We start from the raw sequence: 22,444 nt of genomic DNA, 5'->3' as shown, positions 1-22,444 counted from the left end.
AATGCTGCTCAGCTGCCGTGTTAGTAGGGGGAAAAGTGGCCATATTGAAGCTTTGTAACGCTCCCATGTTTTACCTGATATGGATTATACCATGGACGACATGTTTCCTTCTCCATACAGCCGAATAAGAAATGTGTAATATTGACCATTTTGTGAGGATTGAGTTTTGGTTGGTTGAAGACTGACTAACTTGCACAATTCTTCTTCTTTTTGAAGGATCTTGTAGGCTGCCAACTATTCACTGCTGAGTATAGCTGAGGTCTTGTCACAGATTATTGCATCACGAAAAAGTGATTGTAATCTTTTAATGACGTTAAAGTATCTTTAAATTTAATAATTTCGTAGCATTTCTGCCATTTTAAGTCCAATAATCTGAATGGTGCTTTCTGCAGTAATAATGGTATTACTAATTATAGATATCATGTTGCATTTAGTTAAAAACATAATAATAAGTGCCGAGATCCGCCATGATACTTGCATTGGAACGAATGGAATCAGTTTGCATCGAGTACAACCGACGAGAGCGGGCGGATTGAAATGGGAAAAGTACGCCAGCACATATTGTCCTTACGATGTCAATTCGAAATATTGGAGTTTAAAGCCAGTGACGTGAAAAACAAGAAATCTTTAGCTGAAAAAGAATGAATATGACGGTGAGCTCATATGGTATAGTAAAGAGAAAGCGCGTCAAAAGGATGGACATCTTAAAATGATGGGTCACTTGGGATAGGATAAGCATCCTCGAGCTTGTGTACCTTTTTGTAATATGCATCTGGAACACCAGAAATCACCTTAAAATGAGAACATTAGCACAGATGTCACTTGACTTCGTTGTAATAGTATTCTACAATATCTGAAAACCGATATTAATAAGAGACTAAATTGATCTCTGTGATGCGGTGATTAAAAAAATAATTTTGAGGATGGACGGGAATCTTCGATTTTTAATTAGTGGTTTAAGGTGCAACAGGCGTGCCAATATTTCGAGGGTCCTAATTGAGGTTTCCGGTAAGGCTAAACGTCTTAATCATCTTATGTCCTTCTTACAATGCTATGAAAATTGGAAATCAGCTGTGTTATGTATTCCTTAATTCGTATTGGCTTAGAGGTAGTAAAGAAATTCAACAATGAATCGGAAGCCGCAGTATCTTCTGTTTTGTACCTAGGTTTTAAAAACGAAGCTGTATTGCTTTTAGAGCTCCTTACCTCAGCTTATACAATGACGTACCTTTTAAAAAAACGTGGATTTACTTCTCTCTTTAATAAGACGAGGGTACGAAAGTCATATAGTTTTGGGAATGAACAGCGGTTTGTTTTAGGTGGGCCCCTGGGATTGACAAAATTTTGTGATAAGTTTGGGCAGTTAAGTAATATCTAGGCTCGATTGATTACATTATGGCAGGAAATGGTATAGAAGAAAGTTGGTGTATGATGCACACGATGACAACTTTAGTGAAAATGCTGAATGGCCATGCCAGCTCAAGATCGTTGAGAACTCACTTCTAGACTTGGCTCGGTGACCTCTACATCTGATTATGAAGACATTTACAACCGTCGAAGGAGTTAAGAAAATCTAGGATCTAGGATCTTATTAAACAACGTCTAAATGACAAAATCAATCTGCAACATTTATAAGAAAATAAAACTGCGTGACAAAAACCACATTAGGAAATCTCAAAATTAGAACGGTTACATTTTCCGAACCGTTAACTTTGGCTGCAATATATAGAGAAGGTCGTAATCGTATTGCAACCCAAAAGGGCTAGAATGAACAGTGAGCTAGAGCCATCATTTGAAAGCAATTGAATTAATGCTTCCGTTTACTCACGCAGCTGGTCACCTTTTCTATGAAAAATATGCACATTAATAGTCTCAACTGATGGAGGCTTAGGGAGCAACTACGGTATCAGAGAATTACAAGATATTAACAACCCAATAAACATTCACAATTCGTAGAAACAGAGGCCTTCTTGAGCGAAGTTCCAAGTGATAAGATTATCGAAGAGTGCTTAATTAAGGGCACGAAATATTCTCGGGGATTAACTTTCCCTCAGCCACAACCTCAGACACAACGTCAACAAAATTAATCTTGATTCCCAAAAAGTGTTACAATAACACATGTTCTACAGGACTTTTGTGGGCATCAGTTTATCATTAGAGGGACACGTTGAGCTAATGCAACGTTTTTGTGTGATAATGTCTCAATGCGCAAGAATGTCAATTCGACTGAGCTGAATATTGCAGAGTCTCTCTTGTGTTGGTGTTTAAAACTCACACGTAGAAGGAAGAGTCCTTCAACACGCAATGGTGTGGACTAAAAATGGCAACTAAAATCTGCGTTAAGTACGTATATAAATTATGTTAAACTCTATTTCCACCAATTATTTTATGGATATAAATTACAATTAGACATGGAAAGTGCCGAAAGAAACAAAAGAGCTTTCGGGAAATATCTGCAACGATCGAATTTAATTATGCCATTGAAGCCACGATAATTCAATCACAGTTTTTGAGAAACTTAGAGATCAATACTAGACAGCTTCAAATGATGCAAACTGTTTTGAAAGGAGCAAAGGTAGTTGTATATGGACAAGATTAATGGAAGAAACTACGAACGGGAAATCCGTAGCTGTTGAAGGGTCTTATTCAGATCTTCTAAGGATCATACTAAAGGTCTTCATAAGCAGTTGCTGATTCTTTTAAGGCCACGTACAAGATGAACTGAAAAGAAATGCTACCAAATTACTAAATTTAAAGAAACTTTGGCGTCATTAAAAGTTTGCTTTCACTTTTTTTACTGATAAAACAGGCTGTGACACGACCTCAGCTATACTCAGCAGTGAATATTTGGCAGCCTTCAAGATCCTTCAGAAAGTAAGACTTGTGCAAGTTAGTCAGAGTATTGAATTCACCGAATGTGAATCCTGGCAAAGTCGTAAGGTAAGACATTTTCTTTTCACATGTATGGAGAAGGAAATAAGGTGTAAGCCATATCAGATATAACAAGGAAGTAGTTACAAAGCTTATATTGGACACTTTTCCCATTACTAACACAGCAGCTGTGCAACATTCAATTCGGAAGTATCTCCAACTCCAGAGGCGAAATGGTCTAAGGATGAACCCAATCGAAAAATGTTGGTGTGTGGACCCACACAGCTACCGTCAGCTGCAGCCAGATAATCTTACTTACCTGTAGGTAATAAGAGACTTCTAGATAGGATTGTGACCGAGCCACATGTTAGTGTAAAAGAGCCGATATGAAGTATTCAAGGTTTTGTGCATTCTGCTAAGGGAGATCATGTACAAATGGCAGATCGGAAGACAATCTGATATAGATGATAACGAACAGCTGTAAAAATTCAATATGTCATTGAACACAACTTAATTGTTGATCCAATCATTTTGTGATATCGTCCCCCCCCCCTTATAGACCTAAGAAAATGGACATGAATACGATCTTGATGAAACTTTTAATGAGGGTGGAAGGATAAGGTATAAAAAATGAAGTTTGTTTATTGTTCTCTTTACATATTTTAGAATCCTTTAACACGATCTGCTTTAGTACCCGCAGAGAAAACGAAACCGTAGCATTACACATTTAAGGTAACGACCAAAAACCAATTCATTTTGATAACACATTCGCGTACTACAGTATTATTCAAATGTACGTTTAAAACAATGTTTATTATTTGATTGTTTATACACAAAAATATTTAACAGCAGATGATTGATTCCAGGGATTCTGCCATCTGCAAGAATAATTAAAATTATGTCACTGCCGTTTAGTTTTCGACTCTTCTAAAGCAAAGTAAAAAACGAAGTTTGGATATTCAGTACATGCAAAGATTCCATGTACATTTTTATCTAAGACGATGACGTAAGAAAGGAAGCTCTACTACACGTCGATCACAATAGGTTTCAAATTATTGTCCTAGGTTTTAACGACATAAGTATAATCAATGCTTACTGCTCAGCACCTTGTTCCTTTGCGAATGTACCAAGCTACTTTTCAGTCAGAAGCCCACGAAGCTGAACAATTTTCTGTAACAGTTATGGTCGTAAGCTTGTAAAGGATTCACATGCAGGTTATTGGCCTGAAAATCTAGTAGGTGGTTTTTAGGTAAATTGGTGCGTGATTACCTTGTAGAATCAGGCCCGCTTCTCTTAGCCTGTGAGACAAGTCCGGCCGATGAATTACTCAAGCTAGCGGTGTAAAGCACTAATTCGCGATTGTAATACAGGCTTGGTAGAACAGGTGTAGAACGGAGACATCAACAAAATTATCTTGTGACAAAATTTATTTCATTGTACTTAGGTTACAGTGGGAGAAAACATGCTCGTCTCGGTGGCCAAAGTAAGTAATAGAGACTGCGATAAACTTTCGATTAGGCTGAACGTTAAACTTGCGTCTATAAAAAATTTCGAGGCATATCTTGAAACCTTGACTCACTTCATCAAGATGCTATATTGTTGCTACGTATCTATCACACTAATCTTCAGGCTTTAGAACCTTAAAGTCTTTCTGACTTGCACGATCATCTTGCACTACATACTGCGATATCGCACACTTTTATATAGCTTATTGGAGGATTTGAATTTCTCGATCTTCTAAACGTTTTCTTACCGGTGAGTAAAGTTCTGGTAAGTTTCCTTTCTGTAGCAGATTAGTGCACCATCTATATAAGCGTTTTGACACCTATCATATCTGAGACGGAATGATCAACAAGAAGAATTTCTGTATCTTATTTAATAAATTCAACACTACCTCATCTCGCTGATGTGAAGAGACCTTGTGTGTCCTGTCCATCCGGGTACAAGCGAGAAGAGCGGGCAGGTTGAAATGGGAAAAGTACGGCTGCTCATATTGTCCTTAGGACTTGCAAATTCGAAATATTCGAGTTTGAACCCATTGACATGCGGAACAAGAAGTCTTTAACTGAGAAAGAATTAATATAGAGGTGAGCTCATAAGATATAATAAAGAGAAAGCGCGTTAAAATGATGGACAACTTAATGGGACACTTGCGACAGGACAAGCATCCCCGAGCTTGTGAACCATTTTGTAATATCCATCCACTACGTCAAAAATCGCCTTAAATTAGAATATTAGCTGAGATGTCACGTGCCTGAAGATGGGCCCCCACCTCTCCCAAATTACAACAAACATTGCACTACGTTAGTGCATCGTTAGTGCACGTTAGTGCGCTCAGAACTAACGTTAGTGCTATCAGCGTTTACGAGATATTGAAGATTTTTTGTGGGGGCCAACTTCATATGAATTTAGCCCCCAACCATCTTTATGCAGACAGATTTTCAAAAAACTTAGCGCATCGTTAGTGCACTTAAGCACACTAAGCACTACCTTTAGTGCTATTATATTTTTGGTTTTTTCAAGATTTTTAGTGGGGTGGCCAACTTGAGAAATATCAAATTCTATACCAATAGAGGTAGAAACACGAGGTTAGCGGCAATCGTTAGTGCACTTAAACATACTAAGCACTAACGTTATTGCTACCTTATTTTGGATTTATTCAAGATTTTTGGTGGAGGGGCCAACTTCAGATATATCAAATTCTATTCAAATAGAGGTAGAAACATAGAGGTAACGGCAATCGTTAGTGCATCGTTATTGCACCTAAACGCACGAGGCACTAACGTTACTGCTACCGCATTTGGGGTTTTTTCAAGATTTTTGGTTGGGGGCCAACAAAAAAAATCAAATTTTATGCCAATAGAGATAGGAACATAGAGTGAACGGCAATCGTTAGTGCTTATTTAGTGCACTTAAACACACTAAGCACTAACGTTAGTGCTACCATATTTTGGGATTTATTCAAGATTTTTTGTTGGGAAGGCCAACTTCAGAAATATCAAATTTTATTCAAATAGAGGCAAAAGCATAGGGTTAACGACAATCGTTAGTGCATCGTTAGTGCACCTAAACGCACTAAGCTTTAACGTTAGTGCTACCATATTTTGGGTTTTATTCAAGATTTTTGGGGGTCCAACTTCAGTAATATCAAATTCTTTACAAATAGAGATAGAAACATGGGGTTAACGGCAATTGTTAGAGCATTGTTAGTGTACTCAAACGCAGTAAGCAGAAAGGTCAGTTCTGACGTAGACTCCTAACCAAAAATCTTTAATAAATCCAAAATATTGTAGATCTAACATTAGTCTTTAGTACGTTTAAGTGCACTAGAGGTGCACTAACGATTGCCGTTAACACTACGTTTCTACGTCTGTTTGTATGGAATTTGATATTTTTTAAGGTCGACCCCAAGCAAATAATATTGAATAAATCCCAAAATACGGTAGCACTAACGTTTGTGCGTAGTGCTTTAAGTGCACTAAGGATGCACTAACGGTGGACGTTAAATCTATGTTTTTAACTATATTTGTATAGATTTTGATATTACTGAAATTGCCCACCCCACCGAAAATCTAGAATAAATTACTAAATATGGTATCGCTAACGATAGGGCTTAGTACGTGTAAGTGCACTAAAATGCACTAACGATTTCCGTTAACTATGTTTCTACCTCTATTTGAATAGAATTTGATATTTCTGAAGTTGCCCCCCAACAAAAAATCTTGAATAAATTCCAAAATATGGTAGCACTAATGTTGGAGCTCAGTGTGTTTAGTACACTAACGATGCACAACGATTGCCGTTAGCTCCATGTTTCTACCACTATTTGAATAGAATTTGACTTTTCTGAAGTTGGCAGCCCATCACCAAAAATCTTCAATAAATCCCAAAATATGGTAGCACTAAGGCTAGTGCTTAGTGTGTTTAAAAGCACTAACGATGCACTAACGATTGCCGCTAACCTCGTGTTTCTACCTCTATTTGTATAGAATTTAATATTTTTGAAGTTGGTCCCCACCGAAAATCTTGAATGAATCATAAAATATGATAGCACTAACGTTAGTTCTTAGTGTGTTTAAGTGCACTAACGATGCACTAACGATGCGCTAAGTTTTGTGAAAATCTGTCTGCATAAAGATGAAGTTGGCCCACCCACCTAAAATCTTAAATATCTCGTAAACGATGATAGCACTAACGTTAGTTCTGAGTACACTAACGTGTACTAACATGGCACTAACAATGTGCAATGTTTGGTGTAATTTGGGAGAGGTGAGGGAGCCAACTTCAGGCACATAAAGATGTCTCTTGACTTTATTGAAATAGTATTTTACTAATACTCTACTCTTCTGCATACAGTAAATGTGTGCAAGAAAAGTAACCAAAGCACATGCGTTATGATATTAGATCAGCCATTATACTGGGAGGGTGTTCAAATCTTTCCTGCAGCATACATTATATCAGCAAATGGTGTAGAAGATCTTTTGGGTATCCTGTACACTGTGGCTACTTTAGTGAAAGTGTTCAATAAACATGCCTACTCAAGATCATAGAGAACTCACTTCTAGAGTTTGCTCCGGGACCTGTACATGTGGTTATGAAGACATTTGCAACCCTCGGAGGAGATGACAAAATCTAGGATCTGCGATCTTATTTAACAACGTCTGGATGACGAAATCAATATGCAACATTTCCAAGATAATGAAACTGCATGACAAAAAAAAATCTAAGGAAGTCTCAAAATTAAGACGGTGACATTTTCCAAAAGGTATACTTTGGCTGCAGTATACAGAGAAGGTGATAATCGTATTACCATTCATCCAAAGGGACTAGATTGAACAGGGGACTAGAAACTTCATTTGTAAGCAATTAAATTAATGGTTTCGTTTTCTCACGCAGCTGGTCAGTTTTTCTACCCAAAATTTGCACTTTAATAATCTCAACTGATCGAAGCTTAGGAGGCAACTACGGTATCAGAGGATTAGAAGATATTATCAACTGAAGGAACATTCACAATTCGCAGAAAAAGAGGCCTTCTTTAGCGAATTTCCAAGTGATATGATTATCGAACAGTGCTTAACGAAGGCCACATTTTTTTTTTTTTTTTTTGGAGATTAACTCAACGTCAGACAGAATGTTAGCAAGATTAATCCTCCCTTACCAAATACTGTTACGACAAAAGAAGTTCTATAGTCTTTCGAAGGAAACAGTTTATCATCTGAGCGGCACGTTGAGCGAATGGCATCTTCCTTGTGTGAAAATATCTAATCGCGAAAGAATGGCAATTCGAATGCGGTAAATATTCCAGTCTCACTCTTTTGTTGGGTTTTAAAACCCACACGTAGAAGGAAGAGTCTTTCTACACGCAATGGTGTGGACTAAAAATGGCAACTCAAATCTGCATTATATACGTATATAAATCATGTTAAGCGCTATTTTCACCTTATATTTTATGGATATAAATTAAAATTAAACACGGAAAGTACCAAAAGACAAAAGAGAGCGTTTGGGAAATATCTGCAACGATCCAATTTAAATATGCCATTGAAGACACGAAAATTGAATCACAGTTCTTGAGAAACCTGTAGATCAAAACTAGAGGGCTTCAAATGATGCAAGCAGATTTCGAAGGAGTAAAGGTAGCTGTAAATGGACAAGAATAATGGAAGAAACTACAAACACGAAATCTGTAGCTGTTGATGGGTCTGATTCAGATCTTCTAAGAATCTTACTAGAAGACTTCATGAGCAGTTGATACTTTTAAGGGCACATACAAGTTGAACTGAAAAGAAATGCTACCAAATTATTAAATTAAAAAAAAATTTAGCGTCTTTAAAAGATTGCATTCACTTTTTCATTATGCAACAAGCTGTGACACGACCTCAGCTATACTCAGTAGTGAATAGTTGGCAGCCTTCAAGTACCTTCAAAAAGAAGAAAAATTGTGCAAGTTAGTCAAGAGTCTTTAACCAACCAAAACTCAATCCTGACAAAATGGTCAAGATTACACATTTCTTATTCGTTTGTATGGAGAAGGAAACATGTCCTCCCTGGTATAATCCATATCAGGTATAACAAGGGAGTAGTTACAAAGCTTCGATATTGCCACTTTTCCCCCTACTAACACGCAAGTGTGCAGCATTGAATTGGAAGTACCTCCATCTCCAGCTGTTAATGGTTTAATCCTGAACCCAATGGAAAGAGGTAGGTGTGTGGTCCCTGCCGGATAATCTTATTCACGTGTAGATAAAAAGTGACTGTAAGATGGGATTGTGAATGTGCCACATAGTGTAAAGGAGCCGATATGAAGTATTCAAGGTTTTGTTCATTCTGGCAATGGAGTTCATGTAGAAATGGCAGATCTGAAGATAATCTGATATAGGTGATAACGAACAACAGCTGTAAAAAACCAATATGTCATTCTCAACGGCTTATTTGTTGATCCAATCAGTTATGATTATTCTTTTTTGATATCGTCTTCGCATTATAGACCAAACAAAATGGACATGAAGACGATCTTGATGAAACTTTAAATTAAGTTGTAAGAAGAAGGTCAAGCCATGAAGGTGGTTTATTGTACTGTTTACATATTTTGTAATCCTTTAACAGAAACTGGTTTGGCACCCGAAGAGGAAACGAAACCGTAGCAAGACACACATAAGTCAGCGAGCAAAACCAATTCATTTAGGTATCACTTTCGCCCTCTAAAGTAACATTCAATTGTAAGTTTATAAAAATTTCAATTGTTTGTTTGTTTATATGTTGAGATGTTCAACAGCAGATCATTGACTCCGAGGATTCTGCAGTCAGCAAGGACACAGAAAATTGTGTAACTGCCGTTTAGTTTTCGACTCTCCTAAAAAGAAGTCAAATTTAAAACTGTTAATAAGAAACGATGTTTCGAAATGCGGTACATGCAAAGACTCCATGTACACTTTTTTCCAAGAGGGGTCGTATGAATGAAACCTCTAAAACACATCAATCCCAGTTGGTTTCAACTTATTTCCCTAGGTTTTATACGCTATAAAAACAATCAATGCTTACTTCTCAGCACCTTGATCCTTTGCGACAGTACCAAGCTGCTTTTTAGATAGAAGGCCACGAACCTTGACAATATTCCGTAACAGTTATATTACAGTTATGGTCGTAAGCTTGTAAAGGATTCACATGGAGGCTATTGGCCGGAAAAAATAACAGTTGATCCCTAGGTTATTATGTACGTGATTACCTTGTAGAACCAGACCCGCTTCTTTTGGTGTGTGAGACAAATCCGGCCGATGAATTTATATAGCTAATGAACTGATAAACTGATGAGAACAAGAGTCCTGTAGAACTTCTGTTATCGTAACAGTATTTGGGAATGAAGGTTAAATTTTGCTAACGTTGTGTCTGACGTTGAGTTAATCCCCGAGAAAATATGTTGCCCTTAAATAAGCACTGTTCAATAATCATATCACTTGGAACTTCGCTCAAGAAGGCCTTTATTCCTGCGAATTGTGAATGTTCCTTTGAGTTTTTAAAATCTGTTACTCTGATGCCGTATTTGCCTACTGGGCTTCCATCTGTTGAGTATAGTGATGTGCAAATTTTTCATAGAAAAGATGATCAGCTGCGTGAGAAAACGGGAAGCTTTATTTAATTCCCTTCAAATGAAGGTTTTTGTCCCCTGTTCTATATAGTCCTTTGGAATGAATTGCAATACGATTATGACCTTCTCCATATACTGCTGCCAAAGTTGACGGTTCGGAAAATGTAACCGTCCTAATTTAGAGATTCCCTAGATGGATTTGTCATGCGGTTTCATTTTCTTGTAAATGTTCCATATTGATTTCTACATCCAGACGTTGTTTAATAAGATCGCGGATTTTATATTTTGTCATCTCCTCCGACGGTTGTAAATGTATTCATAACCGCATGTAGAGCTCCCCGAGCAAAGTCTAGAACTGAGTTCTCAATGATCTTCAGTAGGCATGGTCATTCGGAATTTTCGCTAAAGTTGTCATATTGTTCAGGATACACCAAAGTTCTTCTATACCAGTTCCTGACATAATGTATCCAATCGTGCCTAGATATTACTTAACTGCAAACGTCCTAAAGGGGGTAATATTTGGACCGATTAGAAATTTCTTCAGCTGAGGTACGATTTGAAGACCTTTCAAGTATAATGGCAGATCTAATGTCATTACGCATGTGCTTTTTTCACTTTTCTTGCAATTATTTACTGTATGCAGAAGTGTAGTATATATAGTATTAGTACTTAATGTTGAAATATTGAAGAAATACATAGGGACTACACAGTTTATATCAAAAGGAAAGATTTGTATCTCACCATTACACAATCAATGTGGCGAAGCTTTCACAAGATTAATAGCTATTCAAAGGTTGTTTGAGAATAAGAAATCGATACGCGATACGCGAGTGAAGACTTGATTAAATCTTCCGAGTAAGACCGCATTGACACACCAAAAACCTGAGAGTATAGCATTAGAGGGGAAGATACCTCTAGATATACCGTGATATAAATCTAGAACTTGGATATGGAGAATTTTCACCAAGAGACTTCTGAAATTAATGACTTTTTCTGCTCTGTGAAAAATGTCTTACTTATTTACTAATCAAAACATAGAGTGAGTTTATATGAAAAGCTTATTTGATTAGCCGAAAGTTTCGTTCCTTTCTGATGACCAGTGTTACTAAGTTGATAGCGAACACAGGGCTGACTATACAGTAAATATTTTCTACCTGACCGTGTAAGAGAAGATCTCAAAAAACTTAAAATCGATTATTTATTTGGGTCATCGGTCAGATCACCGGTCTCAGACCCACAGTAAAGCTGCTTTGGAGGTAGAATATAATTGGTTCCATAGCAAGTTTTACAGCATACAATCGGAAAATATTATTAACGATAGACAGGAACCTAGTGAATCCTACACAACTCTGTATGTAAGCCCTAGTAAGCAGCAAGGACGCTAATTTAATGCATATTTGATAGCCTCGAGTGTTAACACACAGGAGACTTTCTTTAAATAATATATCCGTAAAAACACAATTCTTTGGATTAAACAGTTACTATCAGACTAACAATCAACAACAAAGTGAGAGCGTTATGTGTGCTAATTAGATTTCATCAGCAGGAAGCACTCTAGAACAGTATTGTAGATGCATATAAACGGGAAGTAAAGCAATTATTTGATTATCATTGATAAATTAATACTAATTTTTTTTACATTTGGTATCCCAACATTATTCAATCCCAAGGGCCCATCTAAATCCAACCGCTAATCGTTCCCAAAGCTATACGTCTGTCATACCCTTGTCGTATGAAGGGAGAAGAAAATCCAAGTTTTTTTAAATGGTACGCCATTGAATAATGTAAGTTAAGTAGCTCTAATAGCACTACTGCTTCGTTTTAAGGACCTAGGTAACAACGAAAGATACTGCGGCCTCCGATTCATTGTTGAATTTCTTTTCTAGCTATAAGCCAATACGAATTAAATAATACATGCTGATGTCCACTGCTACTTCTCAATTTTACAGCATTGTAAGAAGAATATAAGTCGGCATAAGATCTAATGTCATAACGCGTGTGCTTTGGTTACTTTTCTTGCACACATTTACTGTAAGCAGAAGAGTAGAGTATTAGTAAAATACTATTTCAATAAAGTCAAGAGACATCTTTACGTGCCTGAAGTTGGCTCCCCCGTCTCCGTTAACCCGTTACCGTTAACCCCATGTTTCTATATCTATTTGTAATGAATTTGACATTACTGAAGTTGGCCCCCACCGAAAATCTTGACTAAATCCCAAATTATGGTGGCGCTAACGTTAGAGCTTAGTGCGTTTAGGTGCACTAATGATGCACTAACGATTGTCGTTAGCCCTATGTTTTTGCCTCTATTTGAATAGAAATTGATATTTCTGAAGTTGGCCACCCAATAAAAACTTGAATAAATCCCAAAATATGTTAGCACTAACGTTAGTGCTTAGTGTGTTTATGTGTACTAACGATGCACTAATGATTGCCGTTCACTCTATGTTCCTATCTCTATTGGCATAAAATTTGATATTTCTGGCTGGCCCCCCACAAAAAATCTTAAATAAATCCCAAAATGCGATACCACTAACGTAAGTGCCTACTGCGTTCAGGTGCAATAACGAAGCACTAACGATTGCCGTTAGCTCTATGTTACTACCTCTATTTGAATAGAATTTGATATTTCTAAAGTTGGCCCCCCTCTAAAAATCTTGAATAATTCCCTAAATATGATAGCACTAACAGTAGTGCTTAGTGTGTGTAAGTGCACTAACGATGCGCTTAGCTTTTTGAAAATCTGTCTGCATGGAGATGGTTAGGGGGGCATACTTCAAATTGTGGCAGTACCCGAATTTACTCAGAATTTCATGTATAATAATTGTATTTTATTGATCAATTTTATTTATTTTATGGACATCGGGTTTTATGAATTCATGAGGTGAAGGTAAACAACTATTAAGAATCGAGATTAACGCAAGCTGATAGAACTGTATTATTTAATTGGCAGCAAGATCTAGTAAACAAAAATGCACAATGGAGAGTCTGCGAATGCAGGAAGACAATGTATGTAATGCGTTAACTCCTACATTAATGACATTCTGCAAATCACGAAGCGTAATTGTAATATGTTTGTGAACACTTCACACATTCACGGATATGAGGAAGTTGCCTAGAATCGGGAAATCGGAGTGTGTCGAGTGGTGCAGTTTTTGAGTCTTGACACGAGGAAAGAGTTTGTTTTTCCGAATGAAAGGAGGTCACACGTGCCTAGAAGCAGACGACGCCGGAGAATTCCAGAACTGAGGAGTTGAACAAAACCGAGGGACAGGAGGTCTTCTGGATAGATAGAGAACCGTGTGTTCGGTGGAGATAGAGAACCGAGGATTCTATAGAGATAGAGAACTGATTGCTCTTTGGAGAAAGAAGTCATCGCGATCTTAATGGAAGCTTCAGCTCTTAGAGAAGCTCCAGTATTTTATTAAAGAAGTTCTACGATTTATCAAAGTAGTTTGAGTTTTCGATATTCACCGTATGAATTTAACCACGACATCGAAGGAAGACTAACTGCCATCGTTAGTTTATCCAGAGCATTGGGAGTGAGACCAGATTCAATGCTAAGCAGCAACGCCCGTCCATAGAAGTATCAACTTGGCGATACTGGGATCAACTCGTCAACACCGAGGTCGTCAGCGAACATCGTTTGGAAGAGAACTGAAAGGTATGTGTTTCTCCTATTCAGGATTCAATCGTTCAATTCTCGATACGCGATACTCGTGTGGCAAAGTTTCCAAATATCCGTACTAAATTCACAACATTCATACTCATTACATTTCATTGAATAAGAAATACAGTTGTTATCTAAACATTGAAATCAATGTGTTATCATTCAAACTCAATCCCCAATTGTTAGGTGTTAAACTATAAACCTCTCGCATATGAATCAGAGAACTTGCCCACTCATTCTAGATGGTGAGTGGAAGGCGCTCAGCTCAATTCAATTTTGCATCCCCAATTTTAGGCACTTACTGAGCGGGTTGTCATGGTTGGAGATTGCTGGTTTCAATTCCAGTAAACGGCTCACATAATTTTGTAGTGTTATCAGTAAATATTAAGTCCCTCCCTACCCACCCTTTCATGGTGGAGATACTGTGGGCTTAGGCCATTTTGTAAAGATTCTAGTACAATGCCGAGGTTATTATGTTATATCAGTGGTTATATTAAACCCTCCCAACCCACCCTGTTTACGATGAAATGAACGTTAAGAATATCTCAAGTATTTTCTCGAAATTAGCAATATATGTTTAGTTGTAAGGTTTAATTATAAGTAAGATTTTATGAATTATGATTATAGTTTAAGCAATAAGAATAATTCCCACCCAGCCACCCTAGCGAATACTTTAGATGCTCGATATACAAGTTATATATATAAGAATAATAAGAATTGAATTGAATAATGGTTAAATGAGTGACGATACAGTTCGTACTAGAGCACAAAAAAGAGGTAGAGGTGTACAAGTTGGAAGTATATTCAACATTGCAACTTCGAGTAGAAAGAAGCAAGTTAAACTAACTGAACAAGAATTTGCTAAACCAAGTTCAAAATTAGGTCCTGTAGAGAATTTTCCATCTAGTCCGGTAGCGAAGTCATACTCTGAGGATTTCGAGTCTATCTTTCCGTTTGAAAGTAGTGTTATAAATAATAAACAGTCTAGTGTGAAAACAATAGTTCGCAAGAAGACAAAATGACGACCAGTGTGATGTTTTATTCGGACGTTAATAAACTCCCTAAATTTGATTTAAAAACGGATAATAACATCGTAGGATTTTTCGATGAGTTTGACGACGCGTGTCAAATGGCAGGCGTAACCGAAGATAAAAGGAAAGAGCTTTTGCCAAGCGTATTCAAGGGAAACGGTAGGCAATGGATTAAGGTGTTTTTAAAAAGATGGAATACTAGTGACATAGGTTATAAAGAGCTACAAAAGAACTTTATTGATGAGTTTACGAGAACTAATGTTACCTTGGACATAGAAGAAAAGATTAGGGAAAGGTTACATCTCGAGGATGAACCTATTATCAATTACGTCTACGATATGTTGGTGCTATGCGAAAGGTTAGACTCTAGTATGGATGATAAGAAATAGATTGGAATCTTAGTAGGTGGCCTTCAGCCATATTTTATGGAGAAAGTGGGGACGATTTCGTATTCCACAATAGACAAGTTTGTTGAAGATCTCCAGAAAATAGAGAAAAACAAATGTAAAGTAGACAAACGTGTAAAGAGAGAAAATGGAAAGGTTACGGTGAAGGATCTACTCAAGAAAATGCGTGAGCAAGTAGAAGAGGATGACAGTAACATAGAAGTAGACAAGTTATTACTAAAGAGAGAAATTAGGAAGAGGGACGAAGTGAAAATTAAGCAAGAGCCCCAGAGTATCACCCAATTAGGTGAATTAGAGAAAAAGATAGAAAAGCTACAGCTGGCTTTAGCTGCGAAGTTTCAAGACCAGGATGATAGATAAGATAGACGAGATAGGGAGTCTAAACAACAAAAGAACGGAAATAATTTTAGAGGAAACAAGAATTTTAGAAATAAAGCACGAAACTTTTATCGGAATAACGGTAATAGAAGTTGGAACCGGGATAATGGTAATTTCAATAGGAATAGAGGCAATAGTGACTATAATAATAGAAGGGAATATAGGAAAAACAATTGGCGTGGTAATCGTGGTGGAAGAAGGACAAATTATTGGCAACAACTTGGGAGTTGTTGTGGTAATCGTAGTAATGGTCCGTCATGGTGTCAAAATCAAGGGCATATGAATAGTCATGTGCAATATGTACCGGTTGTACCAAATCAGATTAACGGAACAACATATAATCAGGCTTCAAATACAAATAATTTAAACTCAGTAATACAGTAAATGACGGAGGCGCATTTACAGGAAGTAAAACAAAGATTAGAGAAATTGTAGCCTCTACAGTAAACGAGAATAATATGTTGTATGTACCGATAGAAGTCGATGGGCGTAAACACAAGGCATTAATCGATACAGGTTCGCAGATATCAATCGTAAATGAAAAGCTAGTTCCACCAAGCGCTAAATTAATTTCTAAACCAACACGAATACGTGGTATAACACAGAATGCGTTAATAGTAAACAAGATAGCTATTATAAGATTCAAGATGGCTGGTCAAACGTTTCATTTGGGGTTTCGTGTAGTAAAGGATTTTCTGTATCAAGTTTTGATCGGAAATGATTTTCTGGAAAGTCAAAATTGTCAAATAAATCACGGACAGAATAAATTAACATTACAGCGATGTGGAAAACCACGGTTTAGAAAGAGGGAAGGACAGGAATCTGTTACTGTATCGGAAAACGCATCTATTGGCTTGAGATATAGTATTAGAATTAGATATAGTATTATAGATGAGGAAGAATTAAAGCAGGAAGGATTGTCGAATGAGGATATTTTAAAGTCAAGGGAAAACTTTGATAAGTCTCGATTAAAGTTTGGAGAAGAAACATGGCCAGAGATTAATGACTAAATTGAGAAGTTATGTTTTAAATACGCAGACGTCTTTGCATGGCAAGAGGACGAGTTAGATCAAGTTAAGCATTTCCAGCATCATATCGAGTTAGAGACTAAAGTACCGTTCAGGAGACATCAGTATCCCATTCTAATCGTACTCAAAGACAAAGTAAAAGAACAGATTAATATTTTGCTAAAACAGGGCATTATTGAGGAAAGTTCAAGTGCTTATAATTCTCCTATGCTGTTTATACAGAAACCATCAGGGGGTATTCGTGCAGTTTTGGACTGTAGATTTTTGAATAAATGCGTTAAATTACATAGCATTGCGCTGCCTCCAATCCATCAGATATTAACATGCATAGGAGGACATAAATATTTTAGCATTTTAGATGTGAAATCTGCTTATCACCAAGTTCTCATCTCTGAAGAGTAAGAGAGTATACTGCATTTAACATACCAGGCGTAGGAGCCTATTCATATCGTGTTTTGCCTATGGGATATCTCCGAGCGCCCGGTATCTACACAAAGATAATGGCAATGACCTTGGCCAATGTAAATCCAGAGTCCGTATCCTACACCGATGAACAAGGGAAAATTTTAGATGTACTGCAATCAGTGTTCAATTGAGACATTATGGTCTCAAGTTGGCAGTAGAGAAGTGCCAGTTTGTTGAAAGGAAAATTTTAGCCCTTGGTTACATTGTAAGCGATACAGGTTACGAGGTTAGCCCAAAAATTATACAGGCCATTAAAGCGTATAAAGCCCGAAACAACGTTAAGCAACTTAAGTCATTCCTCGGACTAAGAATTACGTTAGGAAATTTTGTAAAGATTACGCTAAGATAACTTCAATTTTCCAACCAATTTAGAAAAAAGGACATAAATTTGAGTGGAACGAGTCATACCAACAGGCGTTTGAAAATTTGAAATTGGAATTGATGAATGCACCATTGTTAGCCCCATTTAGAGAGGAGTTAGAAACGAGGGTGTACACGGATGCATCAACAAGTTAAATTGGTGGCGTCCTTATGCAGGAACAAGCTAATGGTGAAGGACACCAGTAGCGTATTACAGTCGCGTACTAAGACCACAAGAAAAAACGAGACACATAGTAGAATTGGAAATTTTAGCAGTGATTAGTTCCTTAAGAGCGTTCAACTACTATTTGTTTAATAAGGAGTTTGAACTGTATACCGATTGTAAAGCGCTAAAGTATCTTCAAGCATCGCCGAAGTTAGCTCCAAAACTTGTGAGGTGGAGTCTTGACTTACCACAATACAAGTATACGCCGGTGCATTGTCCTGGAGAAAAGAATCCGAGTGATATTTTGTCTAGGAATACTGACATTGAACCGACAACGGACGATGTGGAGTTGGAAACATTGAAAGTAAACAACGAGGATTTGCAAGTCAATTTGACTTTTGATAAAGATATCGACGTAGGGGACTTACAACGTAAAGATCCATTTTTGGCCCTATAATGCAGGCAATTGAAAATCCAACAGAGGCAGATGTGAAAGCAGAGAAACAAGCTAGATGGTACACAGTTAAAGACAACAGGTTATATAGAACACAGCGTATGGCTAACGGAACGAAATTATTGTTGTGTATCCCATATACCTTGAGAGAGCAGGTATTTAGGAATTTACATTGTTCAGTGTATGGTGGTGGACACTTTTCGTATACAAAGTTACAGACGAGCATTGAAAATGATATATTTTCCTAATATGAAAAAGTTCTTCATGGATAAAGTAGGCCAGTGTATAAGTTGTCAAATACAGAAGAGGAAAACAGGTAGAGTCCCGTTTCATGCTCAGGCTTATCCGTCTTACGCACCATTTCAATGAGTTGTAATGGATGAGGTTGGACCATTTAAGATCTCCCGTAATAACCGAAATAAGTACATTTTAGTGTTCGTAGATAATGCTACAAGATTCATCATTGCTAGAGCAGTACCAGCGATAACAGCAGAGATCGTTGCTCAAGTGATCTTTGAGGATCTTATTACCAAACATGGGGTCCCATCCCAGCTCCATCTGGATAGGTTATCATCCCACCGCAGCAATAGAGGAGATGTCTGAAAAATTTGGTATGGAGTTACATTTCGCAAATACAAGTGCCCATTATTCGATTGGAAGCGCAGAGAGGGCCATAGGCTCATTACAACAAGTAATGAAGCACTATATAGATAAAGATTTTGCAAACTGGGACGAAATACTACCTAGTATAATATTTACGATCAATACGCAAGTGCATGATGGTACTGGTTTTTCACCGTACTATTTGTTGAATGGAGTCGAACCGAGAACATTTCTCGAGCAAGATTTAGATATCCCTTGCGAGTTTGTGGACAACGAGGTGAGACTTCAGGGCATAAAGGAGGCACGTCAACTAGCGTATAAGAATTTGCAAAGGAAATTCAGATCCCAGAAAAAGCAAATTGAAAAGAAATTTGACTAACCAAGTTTTGATATCGGTCAAAAAGTCTTGATTAGAGAAATGCCAAGAGCAGGTCTGCCGGCATGTTTCGGTAATCGGTATAATACAAAAGGTGTAATTGTTGACAAAGTCAATAACAATTCATACAAAGTTCAGTATGAAACCAAAAAGGGCGAAACTAAAATTGACACTATAGACATAAGACGGTTGAAATTGTTTGTGCCTAGTAAAGACGAAAAATTTGGTGATATTGATCAGATATCAGATGGCGAAGAGTAAATTTGAATTTGAAAAAACAAATTTTTGAAAACATTTAAGTTAGGGTTTACTGTAACTATGCTACAAATTGGGTCTACCGATGAAGTGTCAGACAGAGGGCACTTTCTCAACCAAACCCTCAACCCGAGATTGGAGGAAATGCTAATCTCCATCAGAAAATTCCCGAATCGATAGACATATTTGGATTATAGTTACTAGAATTTTAAGTAAATAAATAAATATATGCAATATGCAGGTAATATTAAAGTTAAATTGAGTTGGTGCCTAGAACATAAAATGGAATGCGAAGTACATATAAATTAATAAATTGTTAAAAGTAATCTAAAATATGAATAAATAACAATAAAGTAAAAGGAGTAGATTTATTTTCGCACATGGCTATAGAGAGTGAATAAAATATTCAACGATATATTAAATAAACAATTATCCTATCATATTTTATCAAATTTAGATGTAAACAAATTCATAAGTACACATGACATTCTAAAACATTCTATTTATCGATTTGACATAGGAATGTTCTACGGAGTTTCATCAATTTACTTGATGAAATATCATTATAACGAAAATAATAGTGATTTATTACTAAAAACGCCTATAGTTTACGAAAACAAAGTATCAAGAATGTTTAATGTGATTTCGATGGGATACCTAATGAGAAATTTTCGTACCTATTACAAATTACCGGAAGTGGTATATTTAGCAAATTGTATGTATCATACGTTGGATCGATCTAAATGCGAATTTAAGAGCTTTTTGTATTTCTGTGAACAAATAACATTAGATGACGAAGCAAAATGTCTTAACAATATCATTTTTAAGGGATCACTAAGTGGTTGTCAACAACGAACAGAGAAATAACTAGGGATTGTAGTACATAAATATACTCATGCTGGAATATTGTATTCGTCACTAGTAGAAGGATACATAACCAAATTAGGAAACCATCACGAAGTCACATCAACGAAAGTAAACTTTGGAAATAATTGTTCTTATTTTATTAAGTACAGCCTATCTGATAATTTAATCTTTGGAGAATTGGCACTTCCAACGAAAAAAGTAGTAAATGTTAATTATAATAATTATAATAATTTAATAGGAAATTGGACGCAAAAACAATTAAATTTCAGTCTACATCACGAAGAACTCAATAGTCTAGCCGAAAATTTGTTAAAATTAAAAGTGGATACTACTGTACCACTGTTAATAATCAAAACAAACTATATAATGTATGTAGTTGCAGCCATTATACTTGTTCTTGTAGTTTCTATTGCTGCTTTAATAATATTGTATTGTAGATTGTATAAATCAATAAGGAAATATAAATTGGAAAGCAATGATCCATAATAATAATAACAATAACAATAATATCATTTAGTGATACATAATATAGAATTTATTCATGTTTTGGTGCACGAAAAACTTACGAAAAATTTTGTAAACAATGAAGTCATGGATTGGTAAATCGTTGAAAAAAAATGTAAACATATTTAAACAAACAAGTAGGAGGTATCAATAGTGCATAGGAATCATGCATTAGGTACTCACCAAACAGCCATCACCAACAGCAAAAACCATCACCAAATGTAAGAATGAATTGAAGTAAAGAAAGTCTATAGATCATAATAGTTCATAGTACCCAAGCGAATACACCGTATGGTAATACCGAACCGAACGATGTCCCATTTACGTTTGAGGCGTAAATGAAAAAAATGAAAATAAGGATAGAAATAGATGAGAATAGATAACCTAGATAAATCTAGGATAGTAACATCAAAGGAGGATAGATAAAGTCAAGAATGTCCAAGCAGGATAAGAAAATAAGAGTAGAAAATAATAGAAAATTAATAGTAATAGTAAAAATAGTTAATAATAGATAAAATAGATAAAATAGAAGTAGATTAGTATTATTGTATTAATAGTTAAAATATATAGATACATACTACGATTATTTATAGAAAATATAGAATAATTAAATTTGAATAGTATTTACATTATGAACTGAAGGGTTAACATCTATGAATAAAGCATAGATACAGCGAGAAATAGTTCACGAAGAGTATAGAAGAATGATTAATTAAAATAGGATTAATGTATTTAATGGTTATTTTCCGTGTAGAAAATTATTTTTAGAAAAGAAAAGAAAAGAAAATAATATAATATATTTCTGATATAATTGGTAATAATCAATCTATATTGATTAAAAATAATGATTGGAATCATTTATTTCATCGTTGTGTTTACATTGAAAGTTCTACAGGCAATAATCATATGGAAGTCAGTAATCATTTGCGTCAAGACATTCAGTGAGCTCTGCACGCCAAGACGTGAAATATTGAACAGAGACCCGGTAAGAGATTAGATTTACTCTCCACTCCAGGCCCCAGCGAAGACTGCAGACGAAAAACGAACAGTTCCGAGCAAGCACGAATGATTACGAAAGTTATCTCTCCCAGCAGTTAACTTTCCAGCCGAAACGAACAGCCTAGTCCGAGCGTAAAACCAAAGAAATATTATTTTAAATTACGGAAAATAAAGATATTAAATAGAATTAACGATATTTAAGTATGTAGATTATTAAAATAAGGTTTAAATAATAGAAAAACATACGTTAGAAGACATATAAGTCTAAACATGTGGAAATATAGCGAATATAGTTTTGTATTATTTTAAATGAAGAATACGTCGGAAAATACGAGTTTTTCAGTGTAAAATAGAGTCTAGAACTCATAAGCAACTAAGTTTTTACACACAATTATAGTTTTAACGGTCTTTCACCAGTATTACTT

This window comes from Thermobia domestica, chromosome 11, assembly GCF_964235325.1.
Source record: "Thermobia domestica chromosome 11, izTheDome1.hap1.1, whole genome shotgun sequence".
NCBI lineage: Eukaryota > Metazoa > Arthropoda > Insecta > Zygentoma > Lepismatidae > Thermobia > Thermobia domestica.
Note: the sequence above shows the minus strand (reverse complement) of the source record.